This window comes from Magnolia sinica, chromosome 1 (assembly GCF_029962835.1).
Source record: "Magnolia sinica isolate HGM2019 chromosome 1, MsV1, whole genome shotgun sequence".
Taxonomy (NCBI): Eukaryota; Viridiplantae; Streptophyta; class Magnoliopsida; order Magnoliales; family Magnoliaceae; genus Magnolia; species Magnolia sinica.
Window position 1 is genome coordinate 7899769 of NC_080573.1, and position 19651 is coordinate 7919419.

Sequence of the window (19651 nt, forward strand, 5' to 3'; positions counted from 1 at the left end):
TTTCCCTTTGTTTTGCAGCCCTGCCCCCTGGGGTATGGCGCCGTCCCTTTCCTTCACGATAGGTTTCCCCATGTTCTTTTCATTATGGGCAACCCAAAAAATTGTAAATTTTGATCATTATATATGAAGATTGTCCTTTTTCTTGGAAAAAAAAAAAAAAAAGTTGGGCAGGGAGCACCATGACTGTTAATGTTCATTAAAAAAAAAAAAGGGTTAGTGCTGCTAATTAAAGCCTCACACATGTGCAAGGGATACCATCTACAAGCCATCACATTTGTCAGCACAAAAGAACATTTTAAAAGAAACGCACAGAAACGGAAAGAAAATAAAAATAGGTGTGTAACAAGCAGAAATCTTACAATATTGTTATCTTTGAAGTAATATTTACCGTCTAGCAATATTGAAATACCTTTGTAAGAGAGTTAATAGCAAATCCTCCTCCACGATTAACCTAAGCCTTCTCCACTAGTGAAATGTGTGTTTCGAACCCGTACAATCCAAGAAACACCCAATGTACACACATGGCACACTTTTCTTTTCTTTTTCTTTTTTTTAAATTCCTATCTTGCACTCGACAATGTACACACATGGCACACTTATTTTACCCAGACCAATCCAAAAATTAAATATGTTGAACTACACATGGCACACTTATTTAGCCAAACTAATCCAAATGCTAAATTTGTAAAAATACAAATTTTTTTATTTTTTTTTAAATAGCACTTTCTTTGGGGGGAGGGGAGGGGTTCTAATTTGAAGAGTAAGCAACAAGGGTTTTAAAGGAAAAAGAGAGCTTTAATAGGTTAAGTATGGCAATTCAGTAAACTCTATTTGCAAATTAAAGAAGATTGTCAAGTGCAAGATAGGAATTTAAATAACTGAAATAAAATTCATACCTGATTGAGACAACATTGTTATAACTCGATTGTCGTACTATTCCACACTTTACACCTCAAGAGAAGCACCGGGATGGGATGAGAGACTTCAACATATGTAGGCTTGGTGACCTAAGCTTGTTTATATAGTTATGGAGGATGAGGAGTTTGTAACCATCGAAACTCCCCCTTAGGCTCTACACAAATTTAAGATTCGTATTTCAACCGAAACACTATGCATGCAATACAGTCCTAGCACGTCACCCTATACATTCTAGATCAATCACAACTTCAGTGGGGGTCCACTAGTATGCCTAATCATGTTATCCAACCTTTACGGTAATCAAGACCATTGATCAATAAGGCACACCTTATAGAATTCTTACATTCTCCCACCTGAGCCACATTGATCAATGTTAAGGATTAATTTTTAAAAACATATTTTTGTATTAAATAAACACTTGAATGATCAACCAATGCAATTATTGGATAGTACGGGCAATGCTTTTACAATCCGGTCTATCAAGACCACTAGTATCAAATCACGATAGCTATCAAAATATTTAATCTAAGCAAAGTGAGATTAAATATGTCACACATACTGCTGGACTTAATGACATATATCAAGAACTAAAATGTCTGATATAAAGATTACACACGTAGTGTGATGATATGTGTCTATCATTAAGAGATCCACGAGCTTTCAGATATCTTTAATGAGACAAAATTGCTTACTTAAAATAAATTATGCATATATAAAGAGACTAGGAATTAACTTTATATCAGAATCATCAAAATTTTATAAATGAAATGCCTTCAATATCTATGAAAATAAAATATGCTCAACTCCCATTAATTGAATACATTTGTGGGGTTAATGACTCTCATATGTGTTATGTGATCTTGAAATGGCGTGATAGGGAACCCTTTAGTGAGAGTATCCATAATCATCTGCTTAGAGCAAATGAACTCCATAGAAATTAGACGATTCTGAACTCTTCCTTCACAATAAGATAATTGATGTCAATATGCTTCGACCTTGATGAATATTTGTTGTTGTTAAATAATGAAACCGTAGCTGAGTTATCACAAAAGATACTCAATGGTTTCAAGATATACTCCAATACTTGCAAATTTGAGAAGAATGGTATAACAATAATACCTTATATGATGCTTCATAACAAGCAATGAACTCAGCTTCCATGGTGGATGAAGTTGTTGTTGACTGTTTCACACTTTTCCAAGACAGCCCAACCAACCATCATGAAGATGTAGCATAAGGTAGACTTTTTTGTATCAACATAGCCAGCATAGTTTGCGTTTGAGTATTTAACTGACTCTAAATGATCATGCCTTCTGTATGTAAGTATGAAGTTTTTAATTCGTTCTTTGTAGGTAGCGCAACACCTTCTTTACAGTTATCCAATGCTGCATTCTTAGATTAGATAAATAGTTATCCAACATTCCAACTACAAAGGCAGTATCCAGTCGTGTGTAGACTTGAGCATACATGATGCTCCCTACTACTGATGAATACGAAAAATTCTTCATTCAATTCTTTTCCAAATCATTCTTAGGGCATTAGAACTGTCCGAATTTATCATCTTTTACAATGGGAGGTTGTCTAAGAGCATAGTTTTGCATCCTATTCTTTTTAAGTACCCTATCAATATAGGCCATCTGTGATAGGCCTACATGATTTGTCACGACCAATCTCAATGTCGATAACATAAGAGGTATCACCAAGATCCTTTATCTTAAAGCTTTGAGATAGGAATTTCTTAGTATTGCTCCATATCCTAATGTCACTTCTACCTAGCAAAATATTATCAACATACAAAACTAATATAAAGAACTTGCTCCCACTAATTTTGCCATATATATACACATTTGTGGTGTTTTTTACAAAATCGTATGAGGAAATCACTTTTTTTTTATGAAACCGTATGAGGAAATCACTTTATGAAACTTCAGTTACCACTATTGTGATGCTTGTTTCAACCCATATATGAATTTCTTTAGTTAAAATCATATGTTCTAAGCCATCAGATGCAAAACCTTCTAGTTGCAACATGTATACATTCCCACCTACATCTCCATTAAGAAACACAGTTTTTATGTCCATTTGATATAACTCTAAATCTATATGAGCCAGAAGAGACATTATGATCCTGAATGAGTCTTTTTTTATATACTGGTGAGAAAGTATATTTAAAATCAATACCTTCACATTGGGTAAAATCATTAGCAACGAGTCTGTTTTTATATTTTTCGACATTACGCTTGGGTAAAATCATTTGTCCCATTTAGTTTTAAATACTTATTTACAACTAATCGGCTTTATTCCTTAGGGTAACTTAACAAAATTTCAAACCTTATTATCCTTCATAGATTTCAACTCATCCTTTGTGGCATCCACAAGGGGTTAACACTTTGTTTGACTTGTGTAAAGGATTTAGAATCATTTTTCACTCCTACGTCAAACTCATGTTCCTATCGATATACGATATAATCATTTGGAATCACAAGCATCCTCTCTCCTTCGGATCTTCTTAATGGATCGCCATCTTTTAGTGTGACTTTGATTTCCTTCCTCAGTGAGTTGTATAGGAGGTTCATTATGGTGATTTGGAGTGATTAAAAGCTCAACTGAAGGATTTGTCCCCACGTGACCCAAAGTAACTGTGACGGGAGTTACAACCCGCACTTCCTCAAATATAAAATTTATAATATTCATGGCCACACTATTTTGAGTATCCTCAATGAATCTGGCATTCCTTTTTTTCTTTTAAACACTGAAGAGTGATTTCATTGATAAAAGGCTACAAAACAGATTTCAGGGATCCCAGGGAGAAAAAGGACATGGGGAAGCATATCATATCAAAAAATTGAAAAAACATGACCAAAGATCGACAACCGACTGGCTACGTACGTAATTGCTCTCCAATCGCCCCCAGCCCCAACTTGTCTAGGAACAAGAGACCACAGGTCCTGGGCGAGAGATCCGTTAAGTGCTCAAAGACGGAGGAGCACTGGACATCACTACCTTGCCTAGCCAAGTCGTCCGCTGGAGCATTTCCTTCCTTGAAGATATGAGGGAATTTGATCCGGCCTTTGCTCTTCAACCTGTTGATCCTATTTATCTAATAGCTCCATCTCCAACTCGGCTTGGATAGCCCATTGAGCACTTTCACAACATGCAGAGAATCTGATTCAAGAATGATCTGATTGAGGCCTCTAGATAGACAGAGATTCAGCCCGTCATACACCGCACGGAGCTCAGAGTAGGTGTTAGAACCGACAGCGTACCCTAAGGAGAAGGTGAACAGGAATTAGCGCCTGTCACCTCTACAAATACCGTCGCCTCTCGCTGCACCCGGGTTTGATCTGGAGGAGCCATCTACATTAACTTTAACCCAATTGTAGCAAGGCCTTACCCATTTCACCACCTCAACAAAACTAGCAGGAGACAGCCTGACAAAAGAGATCAGCGGACTACCCCTACCTCTAGTTGGCGGCCTCCCTTATTGATCATAAAACACATCGCGAGGCAGCCGCTGGAGAGTATTTTGAGGAGGGTCAGCGCTGATGGAGAGCCACCATTGAACACAGAGCATAACTGAACCTGTGATGGGGGGTTTACCTTTAAACTGGGCAGCATTCCTCACCTTCCATAGTTCCCATAGCAGGAAGGCTGGAGCGAGATTACAGATGTAATTTGAATTTCGCCACCCTTGCCCTGCTCCCCACCACTGCAACAACCTCACCTCAACAGAAGAAGCCGGGCAGATATTGATGCTGAATTGGACACCAAGGCATGTCCACGTCTAATTCGCTACTACACTATCCAGCAGAAGGTGAGGAAGAGACTCTGCAACAGGAACGTCGACTGTACTGGACCTATAGCATTTGCATTTTAAAGCAGGGTGAACACCACGGTGTTGGACCGCCACATCCACTGGTATTGTCGAATTTAAGGCCTTCCAAAGGAAAATCAAAATCCTGGGAGGCAATTTAACATGCCACACCCACTGCGCCCACCCTATATGATCGCGAGAAATTTTGCTCGTCGCCCAGGCTGATTTAACCAAAAAAGACCCCGACGGGGTAAAAGGCCATATCGACACATCCGGACCCTCTGAAGTACAAAATCACTGCTAAAACAAGTGATCAATAATATCTTGCGGAAGAAACTGGAACACCGCGAAGGGAGGCAAGGGGCCAGTCCCGTCCAGGAAGTGATTCACCTGGAGTGATGTAAGGGAGGCCGGGATCGGGGCGGAGATCAGACTCTGGAGAGGGCCAAGGCCCGTCCAATTCGTAGTCCACAAATTGCAGTCTCCTAGGCCAAGATTCCACTGAACGTTAGCTTCAAGAAATGGGAGCGTTGCATGGATCACCTTCCAAAAAGGTGAAGCCATAGAGGCAGATTGCCGGGAGGGGTTATTTACCAGATTCGCCGCGTACTTTGCGGCCATAAACGAACCCTAGAGGCTCTTCCTATCGCTGAACCAGAAGATCCAAGCCATCTTGATATGGAATGCCCTCAAAGTTTCTGATAATTTCCAAATACCCAATCCTCCCTTTGGCTTGGAAAGGGCCATAACATTCCAGCTGCGCCAATGAAGTTTCTTCTTACCGTTAGTCCAACCCCAAAAAAAATCAGCAAATTGTTTTTCTAGAGAGGATATAACATGCGTCGGGATGTGCATGGCTACCAGATTGTGGACCGGGATACTCCCCAGCACGTGCTTCAAAAGAACCAATCTACCAGCTTGAGATAAACATCTAGCTTGCCACCCGCTTATGCGGCCTTCTATCTTATGTAGGAGGGGTTGAAAAGATGACGTTTTAACTTTTCTATCTGCCATCAGAACCCCCAGGTACACTAACTGCGCAGATAACTCAGAGATACCTAGCAAATCTTCAATCATTCTCACTCTGGTAGTTGAAAGATTTCTGGGTGCGAAGAAGGAATTCTTTCTAAGATTGATGGTTTGGCCTGAATTAGACTGATATGCACCAAGGAAAGCCTTCACCTTCCAAAGAGACACTTTACCGCCATTTAGAAATAGCAGGGTGTCATCAGCATAAAGGAGATGTCTGATATGGGGACAGCCACGTGGCAGCTTGTACGGATGGCAAAGGCCTTGATCTACCAAGTTCAAGAGACCCCTACTGAGGACCTCCATGGCGATGATGAACAAACTGGGTGAGAGCGGATCACCTTGCCGAAGACCCCTAGAAAACTTGAAGAAACCGGTTAGAGAACCGTTAATGAGAACCGAGAACCAAACGTTTCCCCAGCAATCTTCAACCATCTGGATCCACTTAGAACTGAATCCGAAGTGAGTTAGAACTTGCTTGAGGAAAGCCCATTCCACTCTATCATACGCTTTCTCCATATCAAGCTTTAGAACAATGTTTTCGCCCCGAACTTTCTGTTAATGTCCCTAAAGAGCTCCTGAGCTAGCGTTATACTTTCGGAGATCGATCCGCCTTGGATGAAGGCTCCCTGCTCAGGCGAGATAATGGAAGGGAGCACCTTACTGAGCCTTGTCGTAATCACGCTTGCCATGATCTTATAGAAGCAATTAGATAAGCTTATCGGCCAGAAGTCAGAGAATCTAGCCGGGGAGCCTGATTTAGGGATGAGGCATATCAGAGATGCAGAAACCGCCCTTGAGAGCTTCCCACCTTGAAAGAGATACCTTGTTGCCTTGAGTAGGTCGGGCCCCACAACAAAATGTGAAAAACGCGCCAGAGAAACCGTCTGGCCTGGGGGCTCTGTCTATAGGAATAGCTTTGACCGCTGTCTAGACTTCCAACATGGAGGGAGGAGATAATAAATTGTTATTTATCTCCTGAGAAATCAAAGGGGGAATGTTATCCAAAAGTGGGGAACTGCTGTCACAAGCCCCTGACGAGAAGAGGTTAGAGGATAACAGCGTCCCTAATCTGTGTCTGCTATGTCAGTACCTGGCCAGATTCCAAAGTAATTTTGTGAATTTCAGCTCTTCTATGTCTCGCCGCAGTTACCGCGTGGAAAAAGGATGTGTTTCTGTCGCCCTCATTAAGCCAACTGACTCGAGATTTCTTCTTCCAGAAAATCTCTAGACAGTCCTCCAAGATGCATAAATTTTCCGCTGCCTCTGCATGTCTGGACTGCAGATTCGTGACACTAGCATCATCGTTAGCCACCAGCTGTTGTAGCTCAAAATCCAAAGCAGCTAGTGCTTCTTCTGCCTGCTTTACCTGAATAAAAATGTTTCCAAAGCTTTCTTTGTTCCAAACAATCAACGCTAGTTTAACTGATTTTAGTTTAACTAAAACATTGAGAATGGGGTGGCTAGAATCAACCTGGGCCCACGCGGCTTTGATCAGAGGCAAGGAGTCATCTTGAGTCCACATTCGCTGGAATTTAAATGACTTTGGGCCGCTATACGGCTATAGCGTGTTTTGTAGGAGCAAAGGAGCGTGGTCAAAGGAGATTCTAGGAAGATGGAGGACCTAGAAGCAGGGGAAGGAGGTAATCCATTGGGAGTTCAGCAATACTCTGTCCAAACGGGCCCATACTCTGGCCGCCCCAACCTGGCTATTGCTCCACGTGAAACGGCTACGCACGTAGCCTACGTCGACAAGACCTGCTGCATTTATCGCTGCCGAGAACTCTGCTGCACTTGCTCTATCCAGATCCCTACGACTGCGTCTTTCTGTGGCATTTACAACAGCATTGAAGTCGCCACAAATAGCCCACGGACCCTGAATGATCGAGGATGTAACTGCTAGCTCGTCCCCAACTCCCTTCTGACAGACCTAACACAACTGGCATAAACAAAGGACATGTGAATGTCCGCCTGATTGTTCTGCGTTGGAATCTTAACTGTTGTCATCTGGTTCATTGCATTCACCACTGAAACAGCCAATTGGTCTCTAAAAAAAACCCAGATCTTTCCACCTACATCATTATTGGAACACGAATAATGGAAGCCAAGAGAAAGGCCTACCCCTACTCGCCTTTCATCTCTGAGCATCGGCTCCAAAATTGCCACGATCCAAGGATTATGCTCTCTGATTAGTCTCCTACACAACCTTCTCGTTTGACAATTACCTATGCCACGGATGTTCCACACCAAGGTCTTATCCATCAGTTACACAACCTGAATTGACAGCCCTTCGCTTTAGCCTACGTAGTCTGGATTCCTAATCACCCCTAGAGTAGTGGATTCTCGGTCTTCTTAGGATAGTTGTCGCTGTTTTCTCATGAGGATGGCTAGAGATTGTCTGCCTGACTTTTCCTATCTCTGGAAGAGTATGGTTTTCCTTGTTAGGTCTGCTCTCTAGCATCTACTGATTGTTGTCATTTTCTTGAGTTGAATGGGGACGGACAACATTACTAGTCTGATCTTCCTGGCAATCTAGAAATGGAAGGTGCTTCTGTATAAGGGTTCTACAATTATGGGTTGGGCTAGATATGGATGTGAAGAATGGTGAGAGATCAACTTCTAAATTGGATCTGATGGGGTTTGGGGGCTGATGGTGCCGAAAGATAAGTTGCCGAGGGGGAGCCTCTTGCAACCATGACGGAGTTGTGTGTTGATCACTGTCTGGTACTCTGATGGAGCGAGTTTCTGCAGATCTTGCTCTGGTTCTTAGATGCTTATCTATAACCTTACCCTATCCATTACCCTCAGTTGTGGTTCTTTGAATTGAGCATTGATGAGCGTAACCTTCTGCGTCAGCAGAAAACAATTGTATTTGAATGTTACAACGCTCCAAAGACTGATGTGGCCTTGTTTAACGTTGAGATGGGCTCTGATCAATTGGCCTTGCCTGCGAGTCGAGATTCTCACCATTTGCTCTACATGTGGCCTGATCTGATTCCGGTTGTATATCTGGAGGCCTTGGTTGGATATTCTTTGCATCTACATTGCCTATTTTCGGTGAGAGGTACTTCTGGTTCATTACGTCATTTTCACAAACATCTACCAGGCATAGTTGGCTATTGATTTCCTACTGATGACCCAGTAATATTTTACCTCTTCCACTTTTCTGATTCCCGAATCTCCTTTCTACCCATTGTCTAGTACCTTCCTGATGTGGATCTGACCTGAGGATTTCGGGTCCTTCCTCATGTAAGTTCCCAATTTCTGTCTCTTCCAGGACGGCATGAATGGGATATATCTTATCCAAAACCTAAAGCTTCAGAATCTGTTGCAAGTTTGACCCTAGTCGGAGTAACACTTTGATGAGAGCAAACACCTGGAATACGCCGTAACTACTAATGGAGTCAATCCGTATTGTGGTCCCAAAGTAATTGGCTAAATCCAGTATCACCGATTCCATCTAGGTGTGAGCAGGAATCCCGTATATTCTGATCCATCTCCCTTCTCCTCCCATCACTTCCCCTGTTGACCACTTGGTCACTGAAGATAGACCCATTCGGCTATGCAGTTCAGAGTCCGCTAGAAAATCGACGAGTTCTTCCTTGGATTTTAGAGTAATCAGAAATTTCACCGGAGAGATTCTCGTTATGTCTATGGAGGATCTTACTAATCTGGAGTCTCTTATGCCTTCGAGTAGTTTCAAAATGGAAATGTGCGGCCCCTCTACTCTCCCTACCAGCCCAAGTTGCAGCTCTTGTAGCCATGTAGCCACTGCGTTATGGTCCACAATGGTTTTGTGTTCTGGTCATTCCTTTGTTCTGCCCGGAGGGAGATTGGCGTCCTTCGACAATGCCGCAACGTAGGTTTGATTTGAATGGTCGTTTATCAGCTGTCGATGTGGGGTTGTTTGCTGAGTTCTGGAGGGTTGATGAGATCTTGATTTCACCCATCTCATAGAGACGACTCTCCTATCTATGCGCCGGTCGTTTAGAACGTCCATGGTCGCTTTAGGGTCTTGTTTGTATCAAAATCTAACGAAAGCATATCCGCGAGGTTTTTGCAAACCTGGAAGAGTGGGAATGTAGACATCTAAAATCCGTCTCAAAAATCCCCTGAATATCAGCAGCCGAACAATCAAAGGGAATGTTCCCCACGAACAGACTAAACCCTAGATTTCGCGGATACAGGGTTGAAGGCTGTTCCTTGGAAGGGGAATGAGGGGTTTGCAACGCATCGGCTTGAGATTGAAAGCTTGTTGTGAAAGGGGGAAATGATCTACCCTCATCTTTGAGCGTAACTCTTGAGATCTGCCTCTCTCCGCTTGCCTGGATCTGCCCCGCATCGCGCACCCAACCTGATTTTGCTATCCTTGCTGCTGGCATTAACTTAATCCCATGAATCTGGCATTCCTAATCTCAATAATCCTGATGGAGTGGGAAGGATAGTAGAATCAATGACCTTTTAACATTTCTAGACATCTTATAAAGAAACAACTTATGGTTATGGGATTGAGCTTTATTTTATGGGGGTTATAAACTTTGGCCTCAGCAGGGCATCCCCAAACGTGGAGATATCGAGGGCTTGGTTTTCCCCATTTCACAACTTAAAAGGAGTTTTATTTAGAGTCTTCTTAGGGACCCTGTTAAGGACATGAACTGTATTTTGATCGCATCACCTCAGAGAGATTTTGAAAATATTGAATTGCATGCTATCCACCATGTCCATAAGAGTGCAATTACGCCTTTCAATCACACCATTCTTCTTTGGAGTCCCAGGCATGATGTATAGGGCGACAATGCTAAAATCTTGCAGGTATCTAACGAATGGTCTCGGATTGCAACTTGATCTGTTATATCTGTCATAGTATTCACCACCACGGTCAAACCCGATGAAGGTGCTCTTCCTATCGAGTTGATTTTTAACTTCATGAGCCTTATAGATTTTAAAAGCATCTAATACATCTAATTTTTAATTTATAAAATAAAGGTACCTAAAACAAGAGTAATCATCTATAAATGTAATAAAATATTTATACTCAGTCCAAGATGTTGTAGGGAATGGCACACAAATGTCGGTATGTATCACTTGTAAGAGTCCTACACACCTAGGTGCACATTTCTTTTTTATTCTGGTTTGTTTACCCTTATACAATCAACACGTGTTTTATAGTTGAAGAAGTATATAAAATGAAGAATTTCTTCCCGCACTATTCTTTCCAGTCTCTTATGAGAGATGTGGCCCAATTGCAATTTTCATATATAGTCAAGTCTTCACTTAAATCCTAGTTTATATGTAAAAGTAAATAAAAATAAAAATTATATATATAAAAAAATAAATAAAACTTAAATCCTACCCAACATATCTGTCCTTCTCTTACCTTTTCCATTCCTTACCTGTAATACCCCGAACTTTTCAATACGCAAGCATTGAAAGTTCTCGAGTGTTACTATGAAATTCAACGTAATATGTGCACATATACAATACCAATTTAGTTATCCTAACCTTACATCTATTAATTATCATGAATCTAACCATAGGGAATGATCTTCATTCATAGATGAAGCAATTTAACTGTTGATTTTGAGACAAGACCATCCATCATATAATATGACGTGTGCACCTTCTCTTAAATAAATTGGAAAATAACTACTTAACCATAATGATTTAGATGTAAGTCCTTTTGCAATAATTGTTTAGAAAGGTGCCTATAACATGTAGAACCATTAGATTTCACAAAACTCTTAAATAAACAATAATTACAAAAATGCCACTAACGTAGACCCCTAAATCTTAGATCACATGGTTCCCACTATTCGTTTAATGTGAAAATTTATACCATGCCTGTGTATTATAAATTAACCATACATGTCAATTTTCAATCCTTAAATCATTGTAAAAGTGACCCAATTGACAAATCAGCTTGTAACTGTTGATTTTGTTATCCATCGAGTGAAGAAACCTCGTGGGTAGTCGTTGTATGATATTTTCCTTCATATGAATGACTTGGATTGCCCATTATATAGACCAAGGGTGTAGTATAAAGACCTCACTTTGGTAGGCTTTTCCTTAGGCGTGAAGCTATCTTTCGAGGTTTATCAACTCCTTACGAATCTAGATCTTCAGATCTAGCCACTTCCTGCCGTCCATCAAAACTCAAACATGGACCACACCTTGGCCTCACATGACTAAAAGATCATACAAAATTTGGACCCCGATCTATGATCCTACACCATTGAACGCGGAAGCCAACTCCTTCCTTTTGACGCAAAAGACGAGATTTCAGATCTAGCTCATTTCCACCATTGATCAACCATCAAATTTTGTCCAAACGCTTTCCTCTCTTAACTACATATTTTCTCCAAATTTGGGCTATGATCATTAAGTGTGGACCGTTAATTTAGATCAAATCCATTTTGGCACCCATTGGGAGACTTTTCAAGATGAAACAATCTAGGACTTTGATATACTTCATATTTAGGCTATGGGTAAACACGTCATGCCGGTACCAATGGAGGGCATGGATCTCCTAAAAAGTCATCACAGTGGATCCCACTTGGCCACTGCAATCGAACCAGAAGCGAGTGGCTTCGCAAGTTGTAACAACACCTCGAATTAAGGAGTTTACAAACCGAAAACTTCCTGTTTCCACTCCCGCCCGAGAAACGCAAGTTCGAGGGGGACTTCTCCACCAAGAACGGTCAGTTTTGGGATCTTCTATCGAATCTAAGTCATCCAATCCTCCTTAAAGGAATTTTTGATCTTTCCTAACAAGGAGAGGAGATGAGAGAAATGAGAAAATCCATGTGTCTTTCCGTTTTTTCCAAAGCTAAGACGCACCTCATGGAGCTTTCTTTCGCAAAAACCATGGACTAAACCTATTGGACATTAGATTTTCAATGACCACAAGTCTTCGTGCATCCATCTGAACCATCCACAACTACCATCTTGAAGGAAGATGGGCCGAAATGAAACCTGCCATTAAAATAACGGTTGTCTTTCTTATTTGAGTGCTGACCGTCAATCGCTAAAGATACTCCATTCCAAGATCAATTCCATTCATCAGATGGCCCATCTGAATGTCCCCATTTCCCTAGAGTACTAAGCTAAACCGATCAACCAAGTACACCATGATTGAGTGGTGTTTCTCTTCACGCATGACGAGTGTGAGATACTTCTGCACGCTGCGTAATTAGAGTCGGAAACGCCCTCCAATACAGAAACCTTATCCAAAAATTATATAAATCCCTACCTTCGCAGACATTCTAGCAAGAGGAAAAATGTGAGAGGAAGAGAGGAAAGAAAGAAGGAAAGGAAAACGAAAAGAAAATGAAGAAAAGGAAAGGAAAGGAAAAGAGAAAGAAAAAGGAAGAGAAAGAGAAAGAGAAAGAGAGAAGGGTGTGTCGACCTTAAGGTGAGGGTTTTATCCTTTAGGTTTATATTAATTTAAGTTATTATATTTAACTTGCCTTTACATGGCTTCGTGTTATTTCTATCTTGCCTTTAACATGCCTTCGAATTACTTTGAATTCTTTCTGCAATTATATGTTTTACCATCAATTATTTGCCCTTTGAGATTATAGCATAATGTTGTTTACAAGTGGTCTTCATGAATTTATGTGAGGTGATGGATACAAGCCTTGCCCTTGCCTTTGTCAATTTATTGAGTTAGCTCTTGCCACTCTCCTCTCTGTTGTGTTAGTCATTACTACTCTCCTTATTATTGAGTTGGCCATTGCCACTCATCTATCTGTTGAGTTAGCCATTGCTACTTATATTTTATTGAGTTGACCAATGCCACCCTTCTCTTTATTATATTGACCTTGTGCTATTTATCTTTAATGCTTGGGAATGTGTCTTGATATTTCAGAACTCTCATAATTCAATCTATTTCTCTATAAGTGCAAGTGAAGTGTAAGATGTATCACAACTAGTGATTCAAATATTCTATCATGGACGTAATGCGCTCTGGGTAGAGACCCTATTGGTCATCACCTAATTTCATGGACGTAATGCGATGTGCGTAATTCGCAAATGCAGTGTCACATCACTTCCGGGATTGGATATCGCAAATAGTCACTCCGTGATCAAGTCGTGTCACGTAATTCACATATCTCATGTGTTGTGTACCATGAGGAATTCACATAAATCTACGGTAACGTTGGTCATGCCGACGAATATCCATAGTTATGGGATGCGGGTCGAGCCGGGATTTCTATCAATCGTATTCCACATTATGATGATCATTATGTATGATGAGCCCCATACACTTTATGTTGGGGGTCAAATATTACATATTAGACCCCAGTTATTACCTAAATTTATGAACATAATACTATTTAATGGCCCATTTTAATCGTGTTTGTGATGCAAGGTGTATTTAAGGGCCTGGACTGAAAAAGGGTACTAAAAGCTTGGTTTAACGCGTAGACGTCACCAAAGCAAGGGACAAACCCCAAGGAATCGAGATTGAAGAATTTACACGCTAGAGATCCGAGAAAATCAAGCCACTCACGTTAGGCCCGAAAATCGTCCAGAATGCAAGATCACAGGGTTCCCACCATCCGTTCGGCTCGAAACTTTATATATGGCCTAATGACCATAAATTAACCGTACATGTGAAATTTCAGTCATTGGATCCTTGTGGAAGCGGCCCAATGGACAGATCAACCCATATATCTCTGATTTGGGGCCCACCTGATATCTGGATACACTTCAATTTTGGTTTTAACCTCTTAAATGAGGTGGTAAAATGGATGGACGGAGCGGATTTCTCACGAACAACACGATGGACTACACATGTACATTGCGTGTACATAAGGTACACGTGCATGAGAGGTGCACCGAATAGAGAATCCGGTCAACAGAGGGTTGACCCAACCTTCTTCCTCAAGCACAATCGACCGTTTTTGGGTAGTGGGGCCCACCCATTATCCAAATGGATGATCTGGACCGTCCATACTATCCAGAGGGGGGCACAACCCTCGCCTAGCTTTCCTTTTGGGCCCATGCATACATACACACGTGGATCGTCGAAAAATGCAGGATGGATGGTGAATTGATTTTATAAAGTAGACTACACCAAAACTCGACTAAAACTACTTATTTTTAATTGAAATTTCTCCATGAATCTAATGAACGGGGTGTACCGTCCATACTCTCCAGAGGGGGGAGGCTAGCTTTCCTTTTGGGCCCATGCATACATACACACGTGGATCGTCGAAAAACGCAGGATGGACGGTGAATTGATTTTATACAGTGGACTGCACCAAAACTCAACTAAAACTACTCCTTTCTAACTGAAATTTCATCAGGAATCTAATGAACGGGGTGAATTTTCTAGAAAACATTAATCTGGGGCCCACCGAGCATCTCAGTGCAGGAAATTTCGCACCGTACGCACGTCTGGTTTTTTTGCACGTTGCGGGGTGTTGTGGGCCACCGTTTGTGGTTAGTTGGATGATCTGAACCGTCCAAAATCTTCAGAGGGGGTCTTTACCCCAACCATGGAGAAAAATCCGGTTCTTTGATGATCCTTTTGCCAAAAACAAGATCCCAACACAACTCGACTTGCGTTTTCATGGCTGCGCACGCTGCTGTGTGTAAGCAGCCACTCCACTGACCACCTTAGTCTATAAAAGGAGGAGAGAGAGGGTGGATAAGGGCATCAAATCATTCAGGCGGCCGTGGAGGCGAGGACATGAGGAGCAGAGAGAGAGAGAGTTGAGGAGTGGGCCGGTTTCACAGAGTTCTTCTTTCTTCTTCTTTAGTTTTTCTTCCTTTATTATTTTTAAGAGTTTTTAGTTTGATCATGCCTATGATGGGCTAAGCCTCTTAGCTAGGGCTAAGAGGTGAAGCTTGTAGTGTGATGGGATCGTGTCTATTGCTTTGATTCATGTTAAAACTGAACTTACTTTGATTTTGGTTTGATTATAAAAAATGCCTTTAGTTTTTAATGGTTTGTTGTGACTTAAATTATAATAGATCTACGATAGCTTTGAGTAGTTTCTTTTCTTTATTATGATTATGAATTTAGGAGGCCCTGTTGTTCGTCATCGCCCCTTGGACATGGTTGGATGATGGAATCCTTCCTAATATTCATACATCTCTTAGATAGGTTGTGGATTGGCTAAATTTTGTTGTTTGCTTCGTCTCATGGGCATGGTTTTGTGATGGAATCAATTCTAATTATTATATCTCTCATCTCTTGAAAACTAAATCAAAGGAAGTTCAGATTTGGATTTTAATGAATTATCTTCCAATTGGACGAAGATGGGACTCTAATTCCAGTTGCGTTCATGAATCAAGCATAGATTTTCTTGATCTCTACAAGTAGATACTTAGCACCCTAGTTTCCCACCTTTGAATTTTACACGTTTTAGTTTAACATTTCACCATTATTTTCCTAAACTTTCCTGATTTAGATTTCGTCTTCTTCTAGTTCTAGTTTTAGTTGTTTTCAGATGACGTACAAAGTTCAGTCCCTGTGGATTCGACCTCGGTCTTACCGAGATTATTACTACATCGCAACCCTACACTTGGGGTATGAACACTTTGCTAGGCATGCATCTCATGTAGGTTATTTGCACATTCTGATATCCTCGTAATAGTGGACTACGGGACATATTGGAACTCTTACATTGCTTTTATGAATCTCTTGAATTATTGTTAATCTTAAAGGATAACCATCACTATGAGTAGAGCATTAACCCTCTCCCAATTGTATAGATGATGCAGGTGATGTACAGATTAAAGACTTAGAGGGGCATCTCCCTATAGAAGACTATAATGAAAGAATCCAAAGACAATTTTACTATTTAGTTTTATACTTTCGATGATTCCCGCGGTTGATTCATGGATAATCCAGTTGCGTTTGCCTCTCCTCTGTAGAAGAGGATTCATGCGATGATTCCCACGGTTGATTTGTTGGTGCAGTGGACCCTGGGAGACGGTAAATGCAATTTCTAGCTCGATAACTGGACGGGTCTTGGCCCGCTCCACCATTTAGCCACCCCTCAAGTGCCCTCGTCGTTTCTTCAGGTGAAAGCTGAGCGGGTGTTGGGCATGGCTGGCCCGCTTCCGCCATCGGCAGCCTGGATCTACCTCCCTCAACAGGTAGTTGACTTCATCTTTCACCGTGGTTTCTGCCTCTCGGAAGGTGCGGATAACCCTATTTGGCCTCCCTCGGCCTCTGGAGAGTTCTTTATCTCTTCAGCTTGGGAAAAATGTAGATCTCCTCTCCCTTGTAAGACCTGGGCAAGAGGGGTTTGGCACGAAAAGCTGCTTCCAAGGATCTCCCTGTTCACATGGAGAGTTTTAATGATGGCGACAGAGGTGGATGAAGCAGTACAGTCCCATAATATTAGCTTGGCCTCTAGGTGTGTTTGTTGCAGAGCTATTGGGGGGTACGGCCATTCAACGAAGTCTAGCACTCACCTGTTTCTGAAAAGCCAATTAGCGGTGGCTGCTTGGACCTATTTCGGGAACCTTTTCGGCATCCACATTTTGGAGACTTCCTCAATTGAAACCAGGCTGGCCCAATGGTGGGGTGCCTCCGCTATTAGCTTGACAGTATCTATCTTGCATAAGGTGGGTCCAAGCGTCATTCTCTGGTGTATTTGGAAATGTAGGAATGCGGCGTTGTTTGACAGCAAAGTTATATCTACAACTGACGTTATTGTTAGAGCTAAATAGTGGCTCTCCATTGTGAACGGTGGGAGGTGGGAGAATGCAGTGTCGACCTTCCAAGGAGATAGGCCCAGTTTTTCTGATCGGCGCAGCGGCTTGGCCAATTCTCTGCTGCTGGTAGAGGGCGGTCCCCTCCTATGTGTTCCCAGAAGGTTGTGACATGGCTTAGACCTCCTCCTGGTTGGGTGAAAATTAACGTGGATGGATCGGTGCTTGGAAACCCGGGTAGCTCAGGTGGAGTGGGTATTTCCAGAGACGATAGGGGCATTTTTAGGTTTGCATTTGCCTTGGGCTATGACGAGGGGTCAAACGTAAGTGCAGAGTTGAGGGCCATTCACAAAGGTATGGAGATGTGTCTGGAAAGAGATTTTCATATGGTTATAGTGGAATCGGACTCCTAACTAGTGGTAAACTTCCTTAGTGGATCCTCTAGCCCTTGTTGGAAATGGGGGTACCAGATAAGGAGGATCAAGCGGTTGATGCGCGGAGGGCAGTTTCAGTTCCTTCATATTTTCAAAGAGGGCAATGGGGCGGCTGATGCGATGCCCGGTTAGGAAGTAGGGAGCAGGCATCCTTTATGTCGGCTACTTAGGCGGACCACCCGGCCTAGGTCAGAGGTCTACTTTTCCTTGACAAGGTGGGGCTAGGATCAGTTAGGGAAGTGGCTAGGGAGGATAGGAGATGAGTGGTTTAGGTGTTCCTTGTGCATATTTGGCTTTTTTCCTTTTTCTTCCTTTCTTTTGTGAGATGTGCATAATTAGGCTGTCGTGTGATGATCGGTCTCCCCTAGGTTCTTTTATTCCTAAGGGATCCCCGAATTGTATCGATTTCTGTTGATATATGGCAAGCCCGAAGGCAGTTTTTTTTTTTTTTAAATTTTTTTAACACTTCCACTGCGAACTCAATAAATGTAATAAGCTTCCATTAAGAGGGCATTTAATTATTCTTTTACTCTAATGAAATAATCAATACAGTTAATTTTATTCTTGTGAATGTTACCTTCATAAATGTATCTGAATGTGATCCAAATGAAAAAATAATAATGATAATAATAAGGTGCAAGTTCTAGAGCATCCAATTTATACATTATTAACACCTAGTTTTCTCGGGCATGAGTATAAACTCTAGCCGTGAAAATTCGGGATGTTACAGTTAGTATTAAAGAATGAGAATAAGATTAATTGGGCCTAAGGGAGTGGACCACCATAAGCTTTACATGATTAGGAACATATGATGAGTTAGATATATACACTGAGAATTCCCCATGAAACTAGGAAGATAAGGAATTAAAAACCCATATTTGGGTTCCCCATTGGAAATATTAAAGTAGATGAGAAACCATGAACCCAGGTAACCTCATATAAATCCTCAAAATTCTAGATAAGCTCGTTTTAAACTAAAAAGGCCATCTTTAAACAGAGTCACAAACAAGAATAACAAACTCCCTTCTGAGAATAAAGATTTTCTATTTTTTTTTTCCAAAAAGTTTGACTACTTCATCAAAATTGTGAACTGGTTGCAAATAGAAGGCATATCAGGAAATTTTGAAAAATTTTCAATAGATCACTTAGGTCCCCATCAACATTCCCATAAAATTTCATCTCCATTATCGTCTAGTCCGGTTAGGATACTCGACTTTCACCTAGGCGACCATAATTAGGTAAGCATAAGCAAGTTAATCCAATTACCAAATCTCGGGGTCGAGATTTTGTTTAAGGGGGTAGGCTGTAGCGTCCTAATTCATGTTGCCAATTATACACACCGAGACAAATACATATCTACCTTACGAGTAATACGTTGAAAACCTAAGCTTAACGAATCAGTGAGAATGATAAAAGTAATTTCAGTTAGTACATTTGATAATCAGAGTACGCAGTGAAAGCTTAATAGGCCACATAGAATTACCCCTACAAGAATAAAATATTTTGGGGTATTTCCCATAAGTTTAGAATAACCTAGGTTACGAACTGATGGAACCATACTTGTGCGAAATTTACGCGGTTTGACTCAAATTCTAAGTCTTATCTAATCTCAAATGCCCTCAATGCCTTGATCAAGTAAAAGATTAAGATTTTACAGGATTATGAATTGATACCGGTAAATCCTCTGTACTACGCAAACAAAGGATTTGTGTATCGAGCGCAAACTCACTACAACTATCTATTTGTATTACCTCGAACACATGATGTAGGGAATCCTTTGAGG

The 19651-nt window shown here is 41.3% G+C and overlaps 1 protein-coding gene across 4 annotated transcripts in view; it reads right to left on the reverse strand.

Moving 5' to 3' along the window:
* LOC131238445 (cysteine-rich receptor-like protein kinase 44) overlaps positions 1 to 19651 on the reverse strand; it is a 78966-nt gene that overhangs the window by 52443 nt on the left and 6872 nt on the right. The window lies entirely within an intron of this gene.